Source organism: Macaca thibetana, chromosome 14 (genome assembly GCF_024542745.1).
Source record: "Macaca thibetana thibetana isolate TM-01 chromosome 14, ASM2454274v1, whole genome shotgun sequence".
Lineage (NCBI taxonomy): Eukaryota > Metazoa > Chordata > Mammalia > Primates > Cercopithecidae > Macaca > Macaca thibetana.
This window is the reverse complement of record NC_065591.1, coordinates 116,697,173-116,713,505: the sequence shown is the minus strand read 5'-3', so window position 1 is coordinate 116,713,505 and position 16,333 is coordinate 116,697,173. Positions and strand designations below refer to the sequence as shown.

The 16,333-nt window shown below is 47.7% G+C and overlaps 2 protein-coding genes across 8 annotated transcripts in view; one reads left to right on the top strand and one right to left on the bottom strand.

The window, feature by feature from the left end:
- The window catches only part of HEPACAM (hepatic and glial cell adhesion molecule), a 543,784-nt gene that overhangs the window by 210,374 nt on the left and 317,077 nt on the right, over positions 1-16,333 (top strand). The gene's annotated exons all lie outside the window — the stretch shown is intronic.
- The window catches only part of PKNOX2 (PBX/knotted 1 homeobox 2), a 329,979-nt gene that overhangs the window by 196,284 nt on the left and 117,362 nt on the right, over positions 1-16,333 (bottom strand). For 5 of the 7 annotated variants that reach the window (XM_050755704.1, XM_050755705.1, XM_050755701.1 and 2 more), the window contains one exon: positions 2,936-3,006. The exons of the other annotated variants lie outside the window; for them this stretch is intronic. The gene's annotated coding sequence lies outside the window, so the exon portion shown is untranslated. The remainder of the gene's footprint in view (positions 1-2,935; positions 3,007-16,333) is intronic. 7 annotated transcript variants of the gene reach the window in all.

Here is a 16,333-nt window from a genome sequence, read left to right as displayed (position 1 = left end):
CTCCCCAGGACATAATATGTGGCAGACGGGAAGGAAGGAGAGCAGGGGATGTGAGGTCAGTGAGGAGGGGCTGCCCCGAATTCCCCAGCTACAGCACAGCCCCTTAGAGCATCTTACATCCTAATCTTTGTGTGAAGCCTACCCCAGCTTGGAAGTCCATGGGGATGGTGGTCCAGGGAGCCCTGGATGTGAATGAAGGGCTCAAGGCTTGTGGAGTCCTAGTTCACAGTCTAGGACTCCTCCAGACCTGACACTTGAAGATGTGGGTCACAGACCCAACTCAGTCTTGCTGAGATGGACCCTGAGGTCCAAGTTTCTACCAGCTGCAGGACCTGCTAACATCAGCATGGCCTGCCCAGGAAGGAATCCTTGCCTGGCCTCCGCGGGCCCTTTTGACTCAAACATTCTGTGAATTAAGGGATAGTTTAATTTATCTAAGGCAGGGGGTTCTTCAGCCTGTCTTTCTAGGGTGAACAAATCACCCCCAAAGAAGGGTTCCTTTTATTCTTTCTGGGAAATAGATGAGGCTGTGCTATGCCAGACCACTAACTTGATGAGTACTAATCGTGGTAGACTGTATTCTCTAAAGACAACTGCAACAAGATACATCCTATTCCTCATGCTGTTCTTTCAATGTGATGTTGATACTCCTTGGAGAGATGGAGTGGGGGTGGTATTTATGTTCCCTTCTCTTAAACCTAGGTGAACCTTTGCAACTGCCTCAGGTGAGAGAATGCAGTGGCTGTGATGCAGCTTGCCTTCGAAGGGTAGGTAATAAAAGGCAACACAGCTTCCACTTGCCTTTTGCTGTCTCTTGAATGCTCACTCTTGGAATCAAGCCGCCATATTGTGAGGAAGCTCAGGCTACATGGAGCTGTCACATGGGTCTGGCCAAGACAGTCCAGCCAATCTCTCAGCCAACAGCTAGCATCAAAGCCCAGAATGATGACAGAACAAGCCTTTGGATGATTCCAGCATCTAGCTTTTGAGCTGCCCCCACTGAGATTCCATGGTGGCACCTCATGGCACAGAAACAAGCTGCCCCACCATGCCCTTTCTGAATTCCTGACCTGCAGAATAAATGATGTTAAGCCATTCTGTTATGGGTGATTTGTTACATAGCCTAGAAATGGGACACCACTGGAATTAACTTGGAATATTTGCTGTTTCCCTCTCAAATCCAGCCCTCACTGGCCTTGTCTCTGAAACCTCAGACTTTTAGACTCTTCCCTCTTCAACTGGTCCCTATCACCCTGAGCCTGCCTCCCCGTCTGCTCTTTTTCCTTTCACTCCAAAAGGTAGGATCCCCATGCCTGAGGCCACCCTGGTAAACCACTCCCTGAAAGGTCATTTGAATCTTTCCATTTCAGAGCCCTGAGACCTGAAGAAACCTGTGTTTCCTGGTTCCTCTCTGTAGGCCCAAGACTGTGTCCCTGCCAGGGAGCTTTCCTGGGTGTGGTGGCCAGAGCCGAGGTGCCCGGCTGCCCTCAGGGATCGGGGGGATGCGCAGGCCTATTTCCCCCCACGCTCTCAGCTCTCATTAAGGTTCACGCTCAGCTTGCTCCTCATACTTGACTTATGAGGTCCCTCTAACCTCCGATGCGAGGAGACATCGATTCTCACAAAGGTCATTATCTTCTAGTCTGCCCCTCCGCCCACCCCCGCCCTACCTCCTAGGCAGGCTTTCCTGGAACAGGATGGAGGAAGGTACCCTTCCCCCTAAACCCTGGCCTGGAGATCTGACTGCTCCTCAGCAGGGCTGCAGAGGAGGTGCCCTGGGAGCCCAGGCCCGTCAATCACAGAGGCGACCGGCGCTGAATCGCAGGCCATTAGGCGGGAGGCCCGGCGCCCTGCTCACTCACCAGGCAGCCATCGGCAGGATGTTAGCCGATCACAGGGCGGCCATTCTTATGATTTATTCAAATACTCATTACAGTCAATCTATTTTTACACAGAGGTGAAGATGTGCGCTGATAACGGTTAATCATTTATAATTCCATGGACTGGTTGGAAGCCAATGTACTATCAAAGTCGTGGCGGCAGCAGCTCAGCCTCAGGTAGCCCCATAAGGAGGGTGGGGAAACTGCCCGCCCAGGGCAACTCAGTCATCCAGGTAACCCTTACTAAAGAGCGAGTAGGCTGAGGGTGCAGTGGGCAGACTGAGAAGTAGGAATCCTGGACTTTACCTGCCAGGAGCTCACGGCCTCGCTGGAGAGGGCATGGTAATGTGACAGCCAGAGGTGGGGACGGACGCAGGGGACACAGGCAGGGGCAGCGTGTGTGAATGCTGCGGAATTTCAGACAGGGAAGAGATCACTTCCAGCTGGCATTACCAAGGAAGGCTCCATGGAGGAGGCTGGACTTAGGCCAGGTCCCACAGGTGGGTAGACTTTTGCCAAGTGGGGAGAACCAATATGAGCAAATAAGCCTAAGTAAGAGGTCAAGCTTTTACTGGGCTGATGGAAGGGAAGCGGTCAGCAGCATTTCCTTTTCCCTCCCTCATGCCTCCCCAGAAATAACCAGATGTAAAAGCAAGTGCAGGCTATAAACTTGGCCCAGTTTGAGGACTGATGTTGCCACTTCCTCCCCTCACTGCCTCCCAAGCTTAGCCCACAGGCGATAGTGGCTGGGGTCTGGGTCGGCCTTGCAGACTCAACAGCTTCCTTCTCTGGCACTCATGACACATGTAACACATCGAGTCCACCTTAATGCACAATCAATATAGTCTAATTAAATAGGATGTCATATTACAGGGCCTCTTTGTCACATTCAGACATAATCTAATTAGAGCTCCACTGTATTTTATATTCTGACTAGCTCTTTGTTGAGTGTTTCTCTTGCACAATGCATGGCTGTTAAAGATCAGGTTCAGGGCTGGTCTTTAACCCCTAACCTTATTGAGTCAGCATGGAAAACGCCAATCAAAGTTACTTACAGTTCACAGCCCCTTTTCTAGTGAGCGGCATGGAGGATAGAAAGCCTCAGAAGTCCTGCTCCAGACTTCACCTGCCAATGAAAGAAAACATCTTTATAGACTGTGTAAGATGCTGCAGAAGTGAAAGCCAGGGTGGGGATGGGGGTAAACCCAGAGGTGGGTTTGGCTCAGGAAAAAGGCCAGGGCTGGCAGCCATGTGCCCGCAGTGCTGAGTGAGAAAGCTTCCTAGCAAGGGACTCCTGGTGCAAAACCATTATTGTTTAGAGACCTAATCAGGGCAGTGAGAGGTTCACGCCCTCCTCTACCTGCTTGGTGCCTCCATTTCTTAGGACTTGTATTTCCCTTCCCTATAGGGCTACCAGAGGAGAGAAAAGGCTCATGGTTGTCAAGTGCCCTGAGCTGACCAAGGTAATAATCATTTACGGGTGCCTCCTACCTATTGGAATACCCCATGCAGGGGAACAGAGCAGAAAGGCTCCTATGAAACTTTGCAATCTAGACAGGGAAGGCTGCAAAGGCAAGCAAACAACAACACTGACCCTGTTGTCTCCTGCAGGAATATGAAAGTCTTGCTGCAGACGAGAACTTGCAAGTAAAGGTGAAGAGTCCAATAAGGCAGGAAGAAAAATGTGCATGGAGAAGAATGATGGGGCAGGACTGGAAAGATAAAAAAGTCTGCCTGCTTTTAATTCTCTTTCTGGAGTAAAACAATTTTGTAAAAATAAAAATCGTCACCACATATTTATCAGTTGTCTGCTCTGTGATCCACACATGCTGAAGCAGCAGAAATAAAATCTATGGGTTCTGTTATAAAAGCACTGCCTCCACATTGCTGGGGAAGGGAGATCACCCACATAAAAGAACCCCCAATAAGGCCAGACTGTATACAAAGTTGTGCTAAAGTGTACAGAAGCGATGCCTATTCTCTCTCCACAGAGACAGGAAGTCTGCAAGAGTTGCAGCATTCAAGGGGTTTTCATGAGGAGGTGGAATTTGAATGGTGTCTTGGTGGACCGGACAGACAAGAATTGGCTGGTGGGAGGGAGGGAGAGGGCATTCCAAAGAAGGGGGCTATCTGAGCAAGGGCCAAGGGGCAGAAGAGCATGGATGGTCCTGGGATGATGCAGAGACTTGTCTGCCTGAAAGACACTAGAGGAGAGAATAATGCCAGCTCAGCAAGGCGGGGCCAGAGCATTCGGAGGTTTCAGTGTCAGGCAATAGAGGGCAGGCTAGCCTGTGGGATCACAGAGACATGGAAGGTTGTTCAACAAGGACTTGACATAATGTAAACCCTCACATGTCCCCGCCCTCTTTAGTACTTTCCCTTTAATTAAGACAAGCAAGCCTTTTTGGAAGAAGGTGGAATTTCAGTTAGAAGATTCAGGGATGGGGTGTAGTGAGATGTGCTGAGGAAACCAAATTGACTCTCTTGTTCATGATGACTTCCTTGAGGCAAAGGCATTTCCTCCGGGGCTGTCTCCTTACACCTGCATGATCAAGACTCATAGCTCATGGATATGCCTCAGAGGCAGGACCAGACCACTGGACTACAAACCATTGAGGAAAAGGACCATGTCTTCTGCATCTTTCTATCCCCAGAACCTAGCAGAGTGCCCAGGATGTGCTGGGTTCTCAATAAATATCTGCTGAAATGTTGAATGGTGGACTCTTATCATTCCAACCAGAGGCCACCACCAGCACCTCAGAACCAACCCTCGCCTGGCAATGGGTTCCAACTTGTATTATTCTAAACTACTTACATATTACTACTGAGCATGATATGAGCTTGGCACATGAAGTCTCTAGATTGAATTACATGGAGCTGTATGTTCTATCCCTGCCCTCTGGGACTGTCCGTCTGAGACACCTGTGACTTGAAAGAAGATATGGCAGACTTTCCAGGTGCACATGATGAAAAGCTGAGAAAAGCAGCTACTGTGCTGGAGGGATAGATTCAAGATTGTTAGAAAACTTTTAGCAAGCTGAAAGAACAGGCCAAAAGTGAAAAGTCCATTTTTCCTTTACTGGCTTTTATTTCTTTCACAGTAACATCATGACAACTACAAATGAAATAATTTTGAAAATAAAGAAAAAATGCCCATAATTTCATTACTCTAAACCATAAAATTAGTATATCCTTCGTCCACATGCAAACCCACTTTTTTTTTTTTTACAGACTCTTTTGTAGAAAAGATTTGACAGGAATATATATACCAAATCCCACTCTTACATTTAAAACATGTATTGAAAAAAAAAAAAAAACCAGAATGGGCTGACCCAGGTTGAAAAAAAAAAAAATAAAAGACTTGGATTATTTGATTTAAATCCAAGCTCAAAATGAGCCAGGGTGTGATATTGTTGCCAAACTCACTAAATGTGATCATAGCTTGCAGTGATAGCCATATGGTACCCAACTGAGGGTTGAATGATCTCCTCCACTCTGAACTTACCAGTTTGTATTAGTTCTATATGTAGTTTTAGCATATTTTAAGAACTTTGACAATGATAAGTAGAAAAGAGAGGAGAGAGAAGATGTCTAGTGGTTAAATTGTGGGTTAGAAGTCTAGTGGTTCAAAGGATAGGCTCTGGAATCACACTGGACAGGTTTCGATTCTGGTTTGACCATGGGCAAATTACTTAATGCCCCCATGCCTGTTTTTCATCTATAAAATAGGGCTAATGCTAACTCCTCCTCTGAGGGTGGCGGTGAGGATGAATTACTTAATATACTGGAAGGTTCTTAGAACACTGCCTTACACAAAATAAACACTCGCTGAATGTTAGCTATCTTTCCTGTTGTGGCTGTTTTCACTATTTATTAGGAGGCCATGAGGCAGAAGATAATGGAGAAAAAACTAGAGATGTATCTTCCTTGTCCCTTTCAACCACTGGTCCTTGCTCTAGTGACTAAAGCAATACAATCCTTCTCCCACATGGTATTCCTCCAAATATTTGAAGAAACTATGTGAGACGGGGACTGTGTTGCTCTAGAGGATAGGATTAGGACTAACTTTAGATGTTAGCGGAAGCCAATCTGCAGTTCAACACAGGAAAGAATTCTCTGGCAATGAGAACCATCCAGAAATGAGCGAGGCTTCCTTGGAAGGTAGTGAACTCCCAACACTGAGAGGAGAATCCTGCACTGGGTGAGAAGCTGCTCAAAGCATGTTTCCCCGATTTGGGTTTCAGCCATCAGTAAAGTGTTGAACAGCATTCGAAGACTGATAGTGTTGACACACTTGTATTTTGATAAAATATTAACAGCATCTTCTCTCACCATCATTTCATGAAATAATTCAACTCCCCCAAAATAAAGAGTGCAAAATCTCACAATAAAGAGCCATCCTTTGAGAAATACAGCATCATTTTTCTCTCTCTCTGCACACATACACCTGTGTGTGTAGGCACATGCAGTCTCTACACACTGTACTTATGTTTCACTCATCAGTATGTACCACTGAAAAGGTCTTCCTGGACTGGCACTACCCCATGGATGCCTGCTGGGGAACCATCCATGTGCCTCATGTTTTAGGGCCTTCAAAAGCCAGCTGTCTGTGATCCACGCAGGCAAATAATCATGGCGAAGCCTTTCAACTGTGCAATAATGCAACCAGAATTTGAACTCAGGCTTGTCTTATTCATCGTGAAAATAAAATGGAATCATAAATGAGATTGGCAATCCACATTTATAGATATGAGTGAATTTATGAAATGGTAAATGAGGAGGGAGTTGGATGGTCATGCTTATTTGGAAAAGAGGTGGGGAGAGGGATAGAAGAAAGCTTCCCATAGGAGGTAGCGTGATAGAACTTGTCTCTGCATCCTCAAGGATAGCTGTGCAGGCATCTATGAAGCATACCCAGGTAAAGAGGAAGACGAGCTGGGGGTTTAGCAAAGCCATAGGTCTGACACAGAGAGCACCAGACCGGAGGCCAGCCAGACACGGGTGCATGCCCTGACTCTGTTATTAACTTACTGTTTGATCTTGGAAAAGGAACTTTAATCATTGTATGCCTCAGTTTCCTCATCTGCAAAGTGATAGAGTTAAACTACTAGATCTTTGAAAAAAAAACTACATCTGACAATCTCTGAGAGTGCCCAAACTAACCCTTCAGGGAGGGCGCTAAGTCTCTTGCTAGCATGGTATATCATTGAGGTTAAGAGTAAAGATGCTGGAGTCAGTTTTGGGTTCAAGCCAGACCCATCATTTACCTAACCCTAGCTTCTATGAACCTCAATTTTCTCATCTTTAAAAGCGTGCTAACAGTAGCACCTTTAAATGAGATGGTGCATGTACAGCATTTTGTGCAGTGCCCAGGACATATTAATAACTTAATTAAGAAATGGCTGCAACTCAATAGGAAAAAGAGAGGCAAATCCAGAAGACTGAGGACTTCCGCATTCATCCTGCTGCCCATGACACGTTTTCCTATTCTTTCCCAAGCCAGACTTTGGGGATGGGGACCAAATTGTGACAACTCCTTCTTGAACACCAAGAGTCTCTCTGGATGCTCCTGTCCTCTGCAAAGCCCTCTGTAGGCCTATAAGCCAAGCTTCCAAAAGAGAAACAAAACTTGGGTGGAAAAATCTGACTGAGATAGGCCATTCCAGGAGCAAACACCTGATGGACCATTCGTCCCTCCAACAGCATATCTGCAGCTCCCACCATATCTCACTGAGTCCCTGCTCTGTTCCACCTCTATACCCTCATCTCCTGACAACGCTTTGCAGTTGCTTACACTTGTTCCATGAGGTTGTCAGTCAGGCACTGTGAACTCTGAACAGCAGGCTCTAAATGACACAATAGCCGCGTAATTAAATAGATATAATTACCTAGTGCTAACTTCTTGGCTCTGAGACTCTTATGTATCCAGCACTGAGGGTACTACACAGCTTTCCACAAAGCCCAGTGGGCCTGGATGCTAATTCCACACTAGTCCTCAGCCCCGTGGACCACAGGCAGTGCTGGGCACCCAGTTGCAAAGGACCTGGAAAGGGTCCCTCTGTGACACTCCTCCGGCCCTGCCCAGGCCAAGTCTCAACTCTTGGGCCTGGACCTGTCAGTATAAGTATGAACATGAAGTCCTCTTAGGAATGTTGGCACTGGTGGGTTAACCTTAATATTTATCCCATATGGGAGAAAGAACTGGACACACTTATGACCTTTCTATGCTAGGCAGAAGCAAGCAATTTACCCTACAAGCCTGGGACAGAAAGACTCACATACACTGAGTGGTGTGGGCTCACAGAGTGGCCTGGTCTCAGCAGAGGTAAACCCTCGAGCATGAGGGTGGGCCTGCTCACAGGCAAGCCTCCCTAGCCCCATGGACATCCTCTGTGGTGCTAAAACACCAAGACCCAAGACTTGCTAATTCTCCCTCACAAGAATCGCTGCTCTTCTACCCATCCCATTGGCATTGACCCAACTCTCCTTGTCTCCAGCCTCAATCTGTTTTTGCCCATCCACCCTACCACCCCTGCCCTGGGAATCTTTCTAAAACACAATTTCAATCATGTCCACGTCTCCCTTAATACCCTTCCATGACTCCTCGTTGACTGGCAGAGGTCACCAACTAGCAGCCCCAAGGCTGACTCTTGCCTGTCCAGTGTTCTTATAAATTCTGCCAACATCTAAACCTTGTGAAATTTCACATTTAGAAATCTGGATTCCTAACTTTTCTCCAGAAATTGTATGGCCTAACCATGCCAATTCTGCATTTCCACATGTCGATCATTGGAAGACATAGAGTATCAGCGGCCTCCTTTTAACTGGGCACATGTCCTCCTGTTTGCCCCATAGAGAGAAGGCAGGTATTGCCCCTGGAAGTCTCGGGGACAGACACCTAGAGGCTGATTGACGCTGCCTGCTGAGCAGTATCAGGTTCAAGGTGATAGCGTGGGGGTGGTGGGGGCGTCGCATTATGTTCTCAGCTGTGCCGTACTCAGCTGCAGGCTGGAGGAGGAGGGCCAGGAAATGCCAGCACTGCTCCCACATGGACCCACCAAGTGTCCCTTCCTCTCACCTGGGCAACTCCTCCACTCCTAGTTGGGGAAGAGCTGGGGAAAGGTCTTACTGCAGTTTCCCAGGAATGCCAGTGACCAGAAGGCAGGTGCTGAAGGCCTCCCTTCATTGCAGACACTTTCCCCACCCCCAACTCTGTAGCGGTTGCACCCCCTCCCTTTATTTCCATCCCACTCCTCCTATCAAAGCCCTAACAGCACATATTTTGTTAATTGTACAAACCTAATGGGGGAATGCATTGGCAAAAAAGGGTAATGGCCATCAGACCAGCAATAAAACAAAATTAATGGCCCATAGGAAGAAATCATGTCCACTTAATCCTGGCTCTGAAACTCTAATAGAATAATGGAATACCAACCGAGGGTTTTTTCTCTCTATGCAGATTGCTTACACCATGTTAATCACTTGCAAAGCAGGCCACATACCACTCCAGCTCACATGACCCTCCAGGGAAAGTAGCAGACCAGAAACATTCAGTGCAAGGCTCATTACTGACATGCACCATGCAGCAACACCTTCCCTCCCTCCCCCAGGTGACTCCAGGACAGCCAGTGTGGGGTGTCATTGAGAGCCATCAGGTGTGGTGGGCCGGAAAGCAAGACACATAAGACCTAATAATAGCAAACATTTATTGAGGGCTTACTATGTGCCAGACACTGGGCTTGCTGAGCCCCTTCTATGGACTGCATGACTGCCACCCATTTTCATCCTCTATCGCTGCATGGTGCAGTCAGGTAGCCAATGGCCACGTGTGGCTTTTAAAATTCAAATTCTAACTAATTAAAACGAAATGAAATGTAAATTCAGTCTTCAGTCTCACTCGCCACATTTCGAGTGCTCAATAGCACACGTGGCTAGTGGTTGTGATACCGGACGGCTCAGACAGAGCATGTTTCTGTCATCATGGAAGGTTGTGCAGGACTGAGTTGCTCTAGAATGTTAAGGCTATTGTATCTTTTTTGTTTAACTGATTTTGAAATAAAGGAGGGGACAGGTGCAGTACGCTACCCACGGTTGTGCCATGCCGCTGATACATGGCTGAGCTGGGTTCTAACCCTCGTCTAACCCAAACTAGCTCCAGCCAGGACCAGCAATGGAGGCAGCAAGGGGCCTCCTGAGCCTTTCAAGCCTGGTAGAAAGTCTCTTCTGCTATCTGTGGCTCCCCCGGGGCTCTCTGAGAAAGTGCCTTTTGCGGCAGGTGCCACAGACCCAGTAAGGTCAGTAATTGCTCAAAAGGCGTTAGTGAAGAAAATGAATATTGACTTAAGGGACAGCAGAGAATAATTAAGACACCTTAAAAATGTGCGTCCACTTTTTACGTACTATATACTCAAAGGAAACAAAAGTGGTGACTAAAGCAGATACTTGTACACTTCTGTTCATAGCAGCTTTATTCACAGCAGCCCAAAGTGGGAGCAACCTAGTGTCCATCAACAGACGAATGGACAGACACAGTGTGGCATGCATGTGTCTACATCCAATGGAATATGATTCAGCCTTAAGAAAGAAGGAAATTCTCACACATGGATGAACTCTATATGATTCTACTTGTATGAGGTACCGAGAGTGTCAAACTCAGAGGCAAAAAGTAGACTAGTGGTTTCCAGAGGTTCAGGTGAATGATGAGGGACTGGGGAGTTGTTGCTTAATGAGTACGGAATTGCAGTTTTGCAAGAGGAAAGGCGTTCTGTGGATGGATGGCAGTGATGGTTGCACAACAATGCAAACGTACTTAATGTCACCAAACACTAAGGCTCATTACTGACATGCACCATCTAGCAACCCCTTCCCTCCCTCCCCCAGGTGACTCCAGGACAGCCTGTACAGGGTGTCATTGAGAGCTATCGGGGTGCTTAAAAATGCTTAAGATGGCAAATTTTATATGATGTATGTTTTACCACAATTAAAAAATATGTATATATGCCACCACTAATGTCTCCCAATTTCTATCAAGAATAGTAAAAATAAAGAGCCTGAGATCTTTAGGAGTAGGGGAAGGAGCAGCTCATCAGTCCAAGGAGAAGATAAGGGAGCCAAGGCCTGACAGACAGAGCAAGGAACCCAGAGCCTCCCAGCTCCAGTGGAGAGAAGTCAGGGGAGAGGCTGCCAGGGAGGAGGGCCTACGTTCCTGAGGATGGGATGGCTGGGCCAGCCTCCAACAGGGAAGGCAACTCCAGAAAGCTGATGCTGGAAAAATGAGCAATGATTTAGGATTTGGAAAAAAAAAAAAAGCCTCGTGAGGGTAAGAGAGGGGGCCAACTAAGAGTATAAGAGAGTATCTACACTCCTAGTTGTACCGTCTAGAAGTATATCCACAGCAATAAAACAATAAGCAGGAAATCTAAAAGAAGAGGGGAATAGGAGGAAGAGAAACAGATGAGAGGATTTGGGCACCTAATGTGATACAGCAGTAATGGTTTGGCGTGTTGGAAAGCAGGTAGACAGGACCTAGGAGACGGCCCTTGTCCTGATAGTGTTACAACTCTGTGCACATTGCCCTAACTCTCTGAGCCTGAGCTTCCTCATCTATTCAACCCAGTGGCTGTACCAGAGCAAGAAGAACCTTAAGGTGGTAGCGGTCCACAAATCCCTGGAAATTTTATCCAGAATAGTATTTGTGTGTAAGTTTTTCTGGGGAGAGGTTTACAGATTTTACCAAGATTTCAAGGCTGTCCACATCCCCTGAGAGGTTAAAAATCAGTGGAGAAGACACTCACTAGGTTCACATTCAGCCAGAAAGTTCTACAATTCCAAGAAATCTTGGACCAGACACCAGTAAATCTTTGGGGAGTCAAATAAATCCAGATGTTTATTCCTGCCTTGCTTGCCACACAGACATATTATAAAAATGAAATGAAATAATCATATACTTTGAAAAGTTAATATTATGTGTCTTGTGCAAGTAAATATTGCTGTTGTTGATTCACAGGAAGCAAGAGAAATTCTGCAGCAGGCCGAAAGGAGGAGGCGAGAAGCTGCTCCTCTGCTTCTGGAACAAAGGCAGTGCGAGGAAGGGATGTGAAAGTGCCACAGGGTGATCCCTGGGCTTCCCTCATTTGGTTGGAGATGAAGAGGCCTTTAATTCCCCTTGTGGAGAAGGGTCTAGCTCAGAGAAAAAAAAGAAATACAACCTACCCAGGAGGTGCAGCCCAGAGCAGACACACACCTCTCTTTGTGCTAACAAGTCCTCATTTTGCATCCGGCTTTACTTCGGAGGAAATTTTCAACTGTGTGACTGAGAAAAGTGACTGACTCAGGGGAAAACAGCACAGGCAGAGGACGGTATTTGGCACCAGAGAGCCAGCCCCAGACTGGAAGTCCTGCATCATGACTAAGCCAGGGTCGCCAGGCCAGAGGGGACATTGCTACCATGGGCTGTGCCCTCCAGGAATAGGCCAGCCCAGAGGCAGTGGGTCGGGAAGCTGGAGTCGGGGGCAGCTCAGTGCAGAAGTCAGTGCTAGGAGTGAGATGGTTGGACCTGGGCAGACTCTTAGAGATCATCTATCTTGACCTCCTCATTTCACATTTGAAGAAACTGTTCAGAGAGTGGTGGAGACTTACTTGGAGAAGTCCAGGATTGGAAGCCACACCAGTAATTCCCTTCATTCATTTACAAAATGTTTTCTGAGCATCAGACCCTTCACTAGGCTGCGGATCAATGATGAACAACAATTCCAGTTCCCTGCCCTCAAGGAGCCCACAGTCTAATGACGGGACAGACAACCAGCTGACTTGGGAGTTAAGTATGATTCAGCAGCTATGTAGGTCCTGCAGGGCGGGTTCCCCCCACCAGGTATTTCAGAACCTTCTATTAACTCCCCTTTGGGGCAGGTACATCCAGACAGGGGCATGGCAGGGGTAGGCCACACTTTCTCAGACCAGTGCTGGAGGGAGTAGAAGGAATTTCGCTATCAAATCCAAGCCAAGCTAACAGTCATTGGCATCTCAGAAAAGGTGCCGTCCAGGCAGCCAACCGAAAGCCATTGGAGGGAGCACCCAGCACCCAGCCCCCGGGGGAGGGAGATGGTCCCCACTCCAGCAGGCCTGCCACAGGCCTCTCCAAAGGGCACCACGGCACTTCCCATTCATTATTCCCTAACTCACCTCCGGGGGTGGTCCTGAATATTGTTTCATAAATAACTTAACAAGGCTCCAGCTTGTTTCACTGAGGTTAGGCAGATGTGTACGGTGCTGGCTGATTATGAGGGAATTTGGCTGTGCTGAATGGTTCTGGGAGGCTGATTCTCTGCGGAGGGGTGGCTCAGTGGAGAAGACAGCCAGTGTCCCCACCTGGATCTAGGATCACAGCAGGATGCTGAAAGAGCATTTGTTTCCAATTGTTCTTAGCCACTAATTTGGCTCCAGGGTATAACACCAATCTGAGAACAAACGGAGTAGGAAAACTGCCTTTCTGAGGGAGGCCTGATTTCACCATAAACACGGGAGGGAGGGGCGGGAGATTTCCTGAGTTCACAGCACAGGCCTCCGCCTCCTGGGCAAGGCCGGCAGCTTCAATCTCCAACCCGGAGTCGCCCTGGCTGCATGGCCATCTGTCTGCCTCACCTGCGCATGGCTCCTCCAAGGGGCTCCAGCAGAGGACAGATTACTCTGATGGCAGGTAGATAAAATGGGATCCCTCGCTAGCAGTAACTACCTTGAACAGTCTCTCTCCTGAGCAGCTGACAGTCTCCACCTGGCACCTGCCAGCCACAGAGCTTGCAGGTGGCACAGGCTGGATGGGCTGGCCGGGGCAACTCCCCAGGCATGGAGGGGCCAGGGAAGGCCCTGTTGAGGCAGGACTTGCTGGAAGAGCCCTCTGTTGGGCTGCAGGAAGGTCCGCCGGAGACACCCATCAGTAGAAGACACAAAGGCAGCTGTGTTTCTGACCAACTGAAGAGCTAGCAGCGTCCAGGGGCAAAGGGGAAAAGCTGTGTGGGTAAGGCCGCGGCAGCCGCTGCCTTGTCAAGACTCATGTGTAAGACCGCCAGTAACAAGAGGCCCTTCTTGTCACTAAATTGCCTTCTTGTGGCTTCAAATAACTGAATCAGAGAACTTTCAGTGGGACCCTCTTGAAAGCCAACGAGGAGATACCATGCCTTTACCAACCCTTGTGGCCTTCACTCACAGCCTCCCAGCAGCAATGTCATAGTTTCTAACCCAAAAATGCCTTCCTCACCAGCATGTGATTTAGCTATTCAATAGCTTCCTAGATTCAACATAGTATAAAAATACTGGAGGAAAGAGGGCAGTTTTGTTTTGTTTTGTTTATCTTCTGGAAGTCAAAGTACACGCCACGTAATCTTGGCGTTAAAGTTTATGAACCTTGTTCAAAAAGAAAACTCTCAGGCTCTTGCTGATGGCGTCTTTCCTCTGCTTTTACACATATTGCTAACAGACTAAGTAACCTGGTACCTTGAGCCTCAGCTGATTAGAAGTATTAAAAGAGGGCCTGGCATGGTGTCTCATGCCTGTAATCCCAGCACTTCGGGAGGCCGAGGCAGGTGAATCACTTGAGTCCAGGAGTTCGACACCAGCCTGGCCAACATGGCAACACTCATCTTTATTAAAAATAGAAAAAGTTAGCTGGGCATGGGGGTGGGTGCCTGTAATCCCAGCTGCTCGGGATGCTGAGGCAGGAGAATCACTAAAACCAGAGAGGTGGAGGTTGCAGTGAGCCAAGATTGCGCCATTGCACTCCAGCCTAGATGACAGAGCGAGACTCTGTCTCAAAAAAAAAGGACTGAAAGAGGAAGAGTGTGGGCTTCCCCAAAAGGTAAACTGAGGCATGGAAGGTTGGCCAAGGAGTGAGCTAAAAGGCAACCCAATGTGTCATTAAATGAGGCTCAATCATGTTCCAGCTAATTTACTCAAGAACACAGGGAGGATGTCCACTCGTAATATTTACAACATCCTCAGGGTACTTGAAATAAACCGTTAGCCATCTAGAAAATCCCAGATGAGAATCCTTCTTGGTGGTTCCAGGCTGCCAGGCTCTTCCTGTAGGTTGTCTGGTGTGTTCAGAAGCTGCTTGCATTCACTCCTGACTAGACTCGTTCATTCACTCAACACTCATGGACTCCTCCAGTTGCTGGGTCACCCCAACAATGCAGAAAGCAAGATGAAAGCAGAGACACCTTTTGATGCAACACACACACACACACACACCAGGAGCACCTATTACACATTAGGTGCCTGACAGATGCACATTGTACAGATGTTAGAAAAGGCATCTGGAAAGAGCAGAGGCAAGACAATCAGACTGTTCTTTAACCTAGTCCATAGGTACTTAGGTGAAAATTTTTGTGAGAAGGGGCTATACTCATTCGGGGTTCAACTAAAAATATCACATTATGAAAACGTCAAACTGCTCCGCCAAGACAAACAAAAAGACAACATAGCCTCAAGCCTGAAAAAAATGTGGAGAAGATCCCCCCCAGGGCACCTCAGAGAAAGGTTGAAGGAAAGGCCTCCATGTCAGTCCCAGAAAAAATTCCCCACTGGAAGAGAGCAAGGGGTGTGGCTCAGGATGAGGAAGGACCCATCACCGTGGCCCCAAGGCAGTTGTCACCCCTCTGTGGGCTCAGCTTCCTCATTCAGACATGGAACAGTTTGCGGCCATCAGTGTCTGAAGTGCTTCCGGCGTCCAGGTCAACAGGTTCTCAGCTTTGTTCAAGGGCCGATTCTGCTTGTCCCCCTGATTTCTTTTCACCGCAGTTTTGAAAGGCGTGATTCTCATCAACAGTTCCTCTCCAGGCACCGGCCAATCACCCAAAAATACACATTCGATTTCTTCCTAACCGTGTGAGGTCTCTGCCTCAGGTGCCCAACCAGGCGACAGCAAGTGATTCTTCTTCCCCTCCCCAGCCGGGCAGGCAGTAGGCTGTAGGTCATGGCACTACTGTCATTTTTGGGGACAGGAAGTTTTTATGAGACCCACAGGGGGTGGTGGGGGAGGAGGAGGGATTCCAGCAATCTGCCCTGAAGAATGCAGGTTAATAATTTATATGTGCATTTGAAAAAAAAACCCTACTGAAACAAATTGCATACAAATTGTGTGACAGTCGAAGGAAATGTGCCAGTGTTGCTCAGTGAAGCGTAATAAATATATGCAGCCCATAATAACAAGTTACTTAAACTCAGGGCACTATATGATTTATTAATTGTCCTCTAATCCTTTCCAGCTACAACTAAACCAAGAGTGTGGCAGCATCTCACATACTGACTTACATGCCTCCAACACCAAACAACGTGGCTGCCGTCAGCTGTCAGGTCCACTTTTCAGTCTGGCCCCCAACTCTGCAGACGGGCCTGGAGCATGGTAGGCTGCTTAGTAGACTGCTGTTCTCACCAAAGGGGGTAGATGTGCCCCAAACACA